The sequence below is a fragment of the Panulirus ornatus genome, chromosome 9, assembly GCF_036320965.1.
Source record: "Panulirus ornatus isolate Po-2019 chromosome 9, ASM3632096v1, whole genome shotgun sequence".
In the NCBI taxonomy this organism is placed as follows: domain Eukaryota; kingdom Metazoa; phylum Arthropoda; class Malacostraca; order Decapoda; family Palinuridae; genus Panulirus; species Panulirus ornatus.
The window spans coordinates 45,481,481-45,488,248 of record NC_092232.1 but is presented as its reverse complement, the minus strand read 5'-3'; the positions used below and the strand labels follow the sequence as shown (position 1 = coordinate 45,488,248).

Sequence of the window (6,768 nt, the reverse complement as noted above, 5' to 3'; positions counted from 1 at the left end):
TCTTTAGTCGTAATCTCTGAAAACAAGCGTCGTTTTTAAGGTTGCTCTTTTTATGAATTTTTCTTGATAGACATATCTTAAAAGTGGTCAGAGAGCCACTCCTACGGATAGACTGTCTCTGTATTTACATATCTTTTTGTAATATGATGCTGGGAACCAATGAATATTTGTTAATGTAACGGAAAGAATTTATACCCGAGTCTCAAAAAATTCATTATCTTGACAATATAAAGGTTGCAGAAATATTGAGTAGGTTATATATATATATATATATATATATATATATATATATATATATATATATATATATATATATTATATATATGTGTGTGTGTGTGTGTGTGTGTGTGTGTGTGTGTGTGTGTGTGTGTGTGTACTGCAACCTCTGTATAGTGAGAGGCTGTGAACTTCATATCAAGGACCCATCAGTCCAGGGTATACCTATGCTAGCTGTACGCTGGTGGCGACGGTGTAAGCAATAGCTTCGTGGTCACTGTGTGTGACCCGCCACCTGCCATACCTCAGACATATCCAACCTTCCACAGGACCTGTGCCCCGTCCTGGATTCTTCTGTATCTTCATTCATTATCTTTAAGCTCTGATCTCCTGCGAGTGTCAGTTTATCCTCGAAATGAAAGCTAAAGGTTATATCGGTCGTGATGTCTTCAGTGTGACGCTATAGAAGCTCGCCTGCTTACGGTGGTGGGTCTTGGCACTTGGTGTTCAGGTCTCCTTCCACTGACCATACACGACTCGCCTCCAGATATTTCCCTGTCACGTTCAGCTGTTGTCTTGATATCATCTCGGAGCTTAATCGTCTTTATTACTAAGGTAATAAAGACGCAAGGGCGTCCTTGGTGACTCTGAAGTTTCAGCAAGAACTTACTTTGCGGGCGACGTGAAGCTGAACGAACGTGCGGTTCAGTCAGTTTATATACTGTAATAAAAGGCCACACTGTGATAGACAGCCACTCACTGGAGATCATGACTCGTGTGTCTGGGGTTCTGGGAATAGTGCTGGAGGGAAGGGATGCGAGTGTCAGTGTGCGTGCTGGAGGAGAGGATGTGACAGTGCCAGGATGTTTCTAGAGGCGGAGGGGATGAGGGGGAAGTGACTTCGTCAGGGTGGGTAACGGAGTGGAGGAAGTGACAGCTTCGAGGTGGATGCTGGAGGAGAGGGTGTGACGGAGTCATAGCGGATGCTGGAGAGGAGGCTGCGACAGTGTCACGGTGGATGCTAAAGGGAGGAAGTGACAGCATCAGGGTAGATGCTGGAGGGAAGTCTGCGACAGTGTCAGGGCGGGTACTGTGGAGGGCCTGTGGGTAAGTGTGCGTAGATGTGATGACGAGAAGACACTGTATCATGAGAGGGTGACGTAGGGAGAGGAGGAGCCAAGCTGTATCATGAAAGGGGACGTAGGGAGAGGAGGAACCAAGCTGTATCATGAAAGGGGACGTAGGGAGAGGAGGAACCAAGCTGTATCATGAAAGGGGACGTAGACAGGAGAGGAGGAACCAAGCTGTATCATGAAAGGGGACGTAGGGAGAGGAGGAGCCAAGCTGTATCATGAGAGGGGACGTAGACAGGAGAGGAGGAGCCAAGCTGTAACATGAAAGGGGACGTAGACAGGAGAGGAGGAGCCAAGCTGTATCATGAAAGGGGACGTAGACAGGAGAGGAGGAGCCAAGCTGTATCATGAAAGGGGGACGTAGATAGGAGAGGAGGAGCCAGCCAGCATTTCCCAGGAGACACTGAACAGTACCAAATGCCTCGTATGGTAACGGGGGAGACCTACTGACAACAACAGGGACGCCATCTGTGTCTGGACCATCAGAAAGCTCGGTGAGAACTGTAAACCATCGACTGATGTGCTGCTGTAAACTCACCAGCAAATCCTGGATGCCATCATGAAGACCCAGTTCTGAACACACGCTAAACTTATGCCATAGCGACTCAGCGAACAAAATCCTTGCTTGCTGCTCTTCCCACACTTCAACCTCACCAACTGAGCGATACATTTGCTCACAAATCAAATTTCTAGATCAGCTCTTCATTAGACTTCGTGCTTGTGGATTTTCACCTGACTTGAGTCGTCACAATCATATACTTTTTTCGTACCACGCGCCATTACCGACCCAGTCATTCCTGCATTCGACCAGAGTCGACCTGACTTCATCGAAGTCCATCTTACAATCCCTGATGTGACGAGAATGACGATATCCCATGACCTGACTGGATCTAACATGACCTGACTGGATTTAACATGACCTGACTGGATCTAACATGACCTGACTCGATCTAACATGACCTGACTGGATCTGACATGACCTGACTGGATTTAACATGACCTGACTGGATTTAACATGACCTGACTGGATCTAACATGACCTGACTGGATCTAACATGATCTGACTGGATCTTAACATGACCTGACTTGACTATTGTTAAAACACCTGAACTACACACACACACACACACACACACACACACAGCTTCACCAGCCATAGCAAGTATTCCAGGTCCTAAACACAGTTGACATGACCTGACCTGACCTGACCAGCGTTTACATTCAGTGATCCGGTGAGGATTATCATTGCCAAACTTCACCAGAGATAAAATTCCCTTTCAACTCGTGTGACCTGGTATAGCATTTACCTGACTTCATCATCTGACCTGGTAAAGGTTGACGTAGCCTGACCATAGACAACAAAACGTGACCTGGCTGCACCAAAGATAAGAGAACATGACCTGACTACACCGAAGATAACAGAACATGACCTGGCTACACCGAAGATAACAGAACATGACCTGACTACACCGAAGATAACAGAACGTGACCTGACTGCACCAGAGATAAGAAAACATGACCTGACTACGCCAAAGATAAGAGAACGTGACCTGGCTAAACCAAAGATAACAGAATGTGACCTAGCTACACTGAAGATAACAGAACGTGACCTGTCTACAACGAAGATAAGAGAACGTAACCTTGCTTAACCAAAGATACCAGAACGTGGCCTGACTACACCGAAGATAACAGAACGTAACCTAGCTACACCATAGATAACAGAATGTGACCTGACGACTCAAAAGATAACAGAATCTGCCCTGGTTACACCAGATGACAGAACGTGACCTGGTTACACCATAGATAACAATATGTGACCTGGTTACACCATAGATAACAATATGTGACCTGGTTACACCATAGATAACAATATGTGACCTGGTTGCACCAGATAACAAAACATAACCTGGCTACACCAGACAACAGAACATGACCTGACTACACCAAATGTAACATGAACTGATCCAATGGTAGAGAACATGGTTTTACCTGACCACCTGTGACCTGACCACCTCTGACCTGACCAGAATGAACGATAAGTCCTTAACATTTCCATTTCTGACAAGAGCAAGCTGAACACAGCTAAAATCTCTAACCCAATTAGAATTATGACCTAGCGTTCCTGAGCTAGCACAGGGTGACCTGACTCGTTAGAATTATGACCTAGCGTTCCTGAGCTAACACAGGGTGACCTGACTTGTTAGAATTATGACCTAGCGTTCCTGAGCTAACACAGGGTGACCTGACTCGTTAGAATTATGACCTAGCGTTTCTGAGCTAACGCAGGGTGACCTGACTTGAGCAATCATAGCCTTACCTGATCAAGACTAACATGACCTGACTTACATAAAGCTAAACATTCAGGTATAACATGACCTGACATCGACACTGATGAACATAACCCAACCTAGTCACCTCAACATGAACTGACTTTTCTGTGAATTGACCTTGATTGCGACCTTAATGTGGCCTGCCCTGACTCCAGCTAAAATGACATAGCTTGACGCCAACCAAAGCTAACAATCTCGTGCACAGCTAACATCCCTGGACCTTGTTGTGACCAGAGCCTACCTTGCTGAGCTAACCACAGTGCTGCCACAATGACCAATGGCGACTGTCTTACAATGTATTAGATGTGGTGTGAGGGAGGGAGGGAAGGAGGAAGTGGCAGCGTAGGCAAAGACGTGATTAAAAGGGGAGTCGAGACGAGGACTGGTAGAGTGAGTATTGGTTGATATGAGGAGGGATAGAGCGAGGACAGATGGGACGATTGAAGACGAGGACAGATGGGGCGAGTGTAGGTCGAGACGAGAAAAAGAGGAGGAGGGAATGGGTGAGGAGGGAGGGCAAGTGAAGGTTAAAACAAGGACTGATCGGGAGCGTATCGGCGAGAACGGGTGAGATTGTAGATCAAGACGAGGACAAGGGCAGAGAGTCTAAGTCGATACGAGGACAGAGTGGGAGGAGGGGGCCAGTTTAGTTCGAGCAAGGTCAAAATGAGGAACGAGGACGAGTGCAGGTCGAGGCGAGGACAGATGAGGGTCAGTTTAGGTCAAGACGAGGACAGAGGGTGCGAGTACAGGTCAAGACGAGGACAGAGGGTGCGAGTACAGGTCAAGACAAGGACAGAGTGGGGGAGAGGGTGGGACGAAAATAGGTTGAGCTGAGGAAAGTGAGGACAGGTGGAGACAGACATATCTAAGTCGACATGAATTATGGGAATGACCACAATTTACACAGTGCATCCTTCCAACATACACATTGTACTATGGCAACGTACACAGTGCATCCTCCAACATACACCATGGCAACGTACACAGTGCATCCTTCCAACATACACCATGGCAACGTACACAGTGTATCCTTCCAACATACACCATGGCAACGTACACAGTGCACCATGGCAACGTACACAGTGCACCATGGCAACGTACACAGTACACTATGTCAACGTACACAGAGCTCCAAGTAAGAGCGAGTGGTCTCCGTTGGCTGGGTCGCCACGCAGCACAGCCACTCGATGACCATAGCATTATGCAGTCGCGTCCTCCACCCTGAGCGTGATCCTAGCTCAGGTAGGTTGAAGATAAACTGGCTTAACGTTACCCTTGGCAGTTTAGCGGTAATCAGACTATATATCGTCTGCTTCACCGCCCTACGAATTTGGTCGTGAAATTCCCCTTTGGTATTATGAACAGAACAGGTCTTGTTATATCACACTACGAGCGGTACTTTCCCAGACCCTAAGTTAAGCCAGATTATCTTCCATGAGACTTCCACACCCCAGCCAAGTGCCCAGTGGTTAGGGTCACATTGCTCCGCTGATCTCTACCGTAATGAAAACTTGACCCCCACCTTGGTCCTAGGGAGTCTAACCCATCCTACAATCACTGTACTCACGACGATTCCACCAAACTCCACATTACAGCCAGTCTACCCATACACCACACTACACAACCAGATCCAATTCCTCAAAGAGTACTTCACCAAACTGCACCTAAGAACCAGTGTATCAAACAGTGTTTTTTTTTTCTCCCCCTTTACCACAAACTTCCACCGTAAAACCTCTTTCCTTTTATGAGGTAACATTGAACTCACATCTAGCACCAACGTAACCAAACAGTAATATTATACCCCACGACTCCACTCTGAAACCCGTTCACCATCACAGTACCTCCAGCACCAATTTGCACCCAGTTACCTATTTGCCATTACAGTGCTCTGCTAAGCTCCTCTCTAGTGCCAGTTAACCAACCCCCCTCCCCAACCAACCCCCGCCAGACATCATCACGAACATCTCTACACGTAGCAGTAGTGTCCAGTATGTTGTTGTTATGCCCAACCTGATGGGGTTTATTCATGTAGACACATCACCGTTTTTAAGGATTTTACTCCCATTCTCCTTGTTCCAGTCACCATACGGTATGCACGCGGTAAGAAAGGCATTGCGATAGCGATGCGCGATGGAAACATACAGCTAGAGTGGATCTGACCTTTAACCGAAACAAAAACAAAAAAAACAAATGAATACAGAAATAGTTCGTTGACATCGTTTCAGATCAAATCAACCGAATTTATTGGCATCAGAAGTAAAGCTCCCTCACGCGGTGGACCGCCAAGGAGGTATCATAAAATTGGACTGCAGCTCCCTGGGTATCCTGCCGGTCCATACCGTATAGAACTGTAGCAGATAAGTCCTATATAATAATGTGAAGATGTGAGACAGAACAGCGCCCCGGAACACGGATGCGCCTGGAACCTGTCGCAGGGGGATGCGCTGCCTCCCTCGCTGTTATGTGATATTTCTTGTACTAGAACTCGTTTGTAGGTTTTGGTCTCTCATTCACCAGTTTATGTCAGCAGCGTCTAGTGTTTTCAATAAAGTTGAGTCCATTGTTTGCTTTCGTGTTATTGTCCTATTGTAAAACTGCTGAGTGGTAACCCGAAAAAAATATTACATTATATATCTTTTTTCTTTTTTTATGCTATTCGCCATTCCCCGCGTTAGCGAGGTAGCGTTAAGAACAGATGGCTGGGCCTTAGAGGGAATATCACATTCAACAAACCTTCATAATACTCACCCCATCCTCTCATTTCATCACTATCTGTTATCACTTTCCCCCTTGCCCCCTTCACCGATGGTTACAATTGTTCTTTTGTCTTACGCACGTTATTCACCTCCTTCCAAAAATCTTTTAATTCTCCCTAAAGTTTAATGATATTCTCGCACCGAAACTCTCATTTGCTCTCTTTTTCAACCTTTGCACCTTCTCCCTGACCTGCTGCCGCTTACTCTTATAGATCTCCCAGTCATTTGCTCTCCTTCCTTGTAAGTATCGTCCAAACGCTCTCTTTTCTCTCTCTCACTAACAACTTTACTTCTTCATCCCACCACTCATTACCCTTTCTAATCTGCTCA

At 46.3% G+C, this 6,768-nt stretch overlaps 1 long non-coding RNA gene across 1 annotated transcript; it reads left to right on the top strand.

The window, feature by feature from the left end:
* Positions 1–321: 321 nt before the first annotated feature.
* On the top strand, positions 322–6,247 carry LOC139750386 (uncharacterized). The gene is made up of 2 exons (XR_011713123.1): positions 322–1,371; positions 1,535–6,247. It is a non-coding gene; the product is annotated as an uncharacterized lncRNA (long non-coding RNA).
* The last annotated feature ends 521 nt before the right edge of the window (positions 6,248–6,768 follow it).